General features: G+C 37.9%; 1 pseudogene; it reads right to left on the reverse strand.

Annotated features, from left to right (window-relative positions):
- Nucleotides 1-1973: 1973 nt before the first annotated feature.
- On the reverse strand, nucleotides 1974-2497 carry LOC144303945 (protein Mis18-beta pseudogene; annotated as a pseudogene).
- Between the last annotated feature and the right edge of the window lie 1276 nt (nucleotides 2498-3773).

Here is a 3773-nt window from a genome sequence, read left to right on the forward strand (position 1 = left end):
TAGTACCTTTCCACTTCTAGACTTTTACCTTATTTTCTCCTTTCCCTCCAGCCATAGGTCCATAAAGAGGCAGCATCCATCTGTACTGCATCCACCTGACCCCTGTCCAGGGCCATTCCATGAAAAAGAATGGAATACTGAGAGCAAGTGCCTCATTTTGCCTCTTGCATGCTAGGTCACAGTTAGTTAAAAAAAAAAAAAAAAAAAAAAAAAAAAGACTCTTGATTTTTACTTTCAGTTTGTCTAACTGTCCTAATTGATCAACTCCACCTTACCATGTAATAGGTTTCTTTGTACATGCATAGGATTTTAAACATACAGGATTATGTCATTCTGAATAAAGAAAGTTTTATTTCTTCCTTTCCAGTCTGGATGCCTTTTATGTATTCTGTCTGACTTTACTGGATAGAATATCTAGCATAATTTTGAATAAAAGTAGTGAGAACAGACATGCTTGTCTTATTCCTGATCTTAGAAGAAATGCACCCAGTCTTTCATTATTAAGTATGATGTTACCTGTATACTTTGTATAAATGCCCTTTATCAGATTGACAAAGTTCCTTTCTATTCCTAGTTTAAGAGTTTTTATCATGAATGGATATTCAATTTTGTCTAATTCTTTTTTTGCTCCTATTGAAATGATTATGTCACTTTTGTCCTCTATTGTATTGATATGGTAAATTACACTAAAATTGATTTTGGGATGTGCATTTCTGGAATAAATTTCACTTGGTTATGGTATATGATCCTTTATATACATTGCTGTATTCAGTTTCTTAAAATTTTCTTGAGAATTTTTGCATCTACATTCATGAAACATGATGGTCTATATTTTTTTCCTTGTAATATCTTTGTCTGGCTTTGAAAACAGAATAATTCTCATTTCATAGAATGAGTTGGGAAGTGTTTCCTCCCCATCTATCTTCTGGAAAAGCTAGGTAATGGTTGGTATTATTTATTATTTATATATTTGATAAAAGTAATCTGTGAAGCTACCTGAACCTGGACTTTCTTTGTGGGAATGCTTTTAAGTATTACTCAATTTCCTCATTTTTTTTATAAATCTATTCAAAGTTTCTATTTTTTCATATGCACTTTTGGTAATTTGTTTCTAAGAATTTGATCATTTTATCTATGTTTTCTAATCTAATAGTATAAAGTTGTTCACAGTATTTTCTTTTGATCCTTTTCATTTCTCTGAGGATGGTAGTAATGTCCCTTCTTTTATTCCTGACTTCCTTGAGTCTTCCCTCTTTTTTGCTTGCTCAGTCTTGATAAAGGTTTGGCAATTTTTTTTTATCTTATCAAAGAACCAACTTTCGGTTTCATTGATTTCTTCTATTGTTTTTCTGTTTTCCATTTTTTGATAAACATTTTATTTCCTTCCTTCAACGTGCTTTGGATTTAGTTGGCTCTGTTCTTTTCCTAATCCCTGAAGTTATTCTTTGTAATCTTTCTTCTTTACCAGTATATGTGTTTAAGACTATAAAATTTCCTCTGAATACTCTGTTAGCTATACCATAATTATGTTTCAATTTCAATCAATTCAGATTATTTCCTAATTTCCCTTGTGATTTCTTCTTTGACCCATGAGTTATTTAGATGTGTTTCTTTTTTTTTTTCAACATTAAATACATAACAAACATGCATCGTTGTATTAGAGCATTCATGGGACATAGCCTCTTGACCTAAATTTACAGTCAAAAGATACTTTCAGAAATAAGTATGAAGATGACAAGCCAGAATAGTTCTTAAGGAAAACAGCTATAAAAACTGGACAGAAGGCTCCTTAGCTTCTCATCTTCTAGAAACAGCTTCATAAATCATTTAGGAAATTAGCCTAGAGTTAATCATAATAAACCACATTTCTTATCCATTCTTGAAGCCAATCTTTCTTGAGAATTGATCAAACAGCACCTGTTGTTGAAAATAGCAATAAGGCCTGACCCTGATACTTAAGCTTTGATTCTGGATCAGTTTTCTGGCTTGGGCTGATCAGGAGTTACTTCCTTCAGAATCTTCATCAGTGAATTTAAGTGATAACTAACATTACCTTCTCTTTGAGCTCTGCAATATTTTCTGGTAGAGAGAAGTTGTGAATATCCATCTCATACGTATTCGCTGTAGCCTTTGTTTTTAAGAGATAGCACACCATTTTGTCACTGGAGAGGCAGAAGTGATCTCTCAAGGCAGCCAGGGCAGCATGGGTAGTACACAAATGAAAACCAATGGGAATCCCATAGAAAGTATAGAATAAAAAGTTTTTAAGTGCCATGTTTGAACAAAACTTTAATGCCAACCAGGACAGGAGCTTCCCAAGCCACGTTACTTGTTACTCTGGAGAATATCACAGCCCAGAAAAACCACAACAGGTCCCATGGGCTGTAGGCACAGACTGCAGCTGTGGGCTGGATGGCAGGTCCTCAGGCCCCAGGCCTGCAGGGCCAAGCACCGAGGACCCATTTACCACCTGGGTGTTCCACTCCATAGAAGTCATACAAATCTGCCAGATGTCTTCTTAGCACCATCACAAAAGTCACCCAAGGCAGCTCTAGTTGGCATGAGTGATGCTGCTACAGTGGAGCTGCCATCTTCCTGAAGCTGATGCCTCCATTTTGAACACCTAGATGTGTTTCTTTTTTAATTTTTCAGGCAGCCCGGGTGCCTCAGTGGTTTGGTGTCGCCTTCAGCCAGGGTGTGATCCTGGAGACCCGAGATCGAGTCCTGCGTCTGGCTCCCTGCATGGAGCCTGCTTCTCCTTCTGCCTGTGTCTCTGTGTCTCTGTCTCTCTCTCTGTGTCTCTCATGAACGAATAAATAAACAAAATTAAATTTTAAAAAGACAACTCTTGAAAAAAAATAATTTTTCGGGATTCCTGGGTGGCGCAGCGGTTTAGCACCTGCCTTTGGCCCAGGGCGCGATCCTGGAGACCCGGGATCGAATCCCACGTCGGGCTCCCGGTGCATGGAGCCTGCTTCTCCCTCTGCCTGTGTCTTTGCCTCTCTCTCTCTCTGTGTGTGACTATCATAAATAAATAAAAATGTAAAAAAAATAATTTTTCCTAATTGATTTCCTAATTGATTCCTACACTTCCAAAATATCTGTCAATTGATTACTTTTAAGAACACTCAGTCAGAAAACATACTTTGTACAATTTTTATTTGTCAATTATGCCTTGACAAAGCTGGAAAAAATTTATAGCAAGGCATGAAAAGAGATTCATTCATGAAAAGATAGAAATTACCTTCAAAGTTTAGTCAGCTTATCCTGCTTTTGCTTTCCACTGGATCTTCAGATGTCTTCCCTGAGCATTGTCCAGGCCTTACATTGATCCTACATAAATGGGCCCTCTCTAGTCTCGTTTGGGAATATGCATAGCTTTTTCCTAGCATGCATCCTTCAAAACCATTAGGGAGGGAATCCCTGGGTGGCTCAGCAGTTTAGCACCTGCCTTCAGACCAGGGTGTGATCCTGGAGTCCCAGGATCGAGTCCTGCATTAGGCTCCCTGCATGGAGCCTGCTTCTCCCTCTGCCTGTGTCTCTGCCTCTCTCTCTCTCTCTCTCTCTCTCTCTCTCTGTGTGTGTGTGTGTCTCATGAATAAATAAATAAAATCTTAAAAAAAAAACCCTATCAGGGATATGTGAAAGCTTATCAAGGCTCAACTATGACTACTTCATTTACCCAGATCTTCCTACTGAATTTCTAGCCAGTGTGCTGGTTTGTTGCTTACCCCCATTCAACACAATGACAACCTCAAGCTAGCCGTGAAGCT

This window comes from Canis aureus, chromosome 33 (assembly GCF_053574225.1).
Source record: "Canis aureus isolate CA01 chromosome 33, VMU_Caureus_v.1.0, whole genome shotgun sequence".
In the NCBI taxonomy this organism is placed as follows: domain Eukaryota; kingdom Metazoa; phylum Chordata; class Mammalia; order Carnivora; family Canidae; genus Canis; species Canis aureus.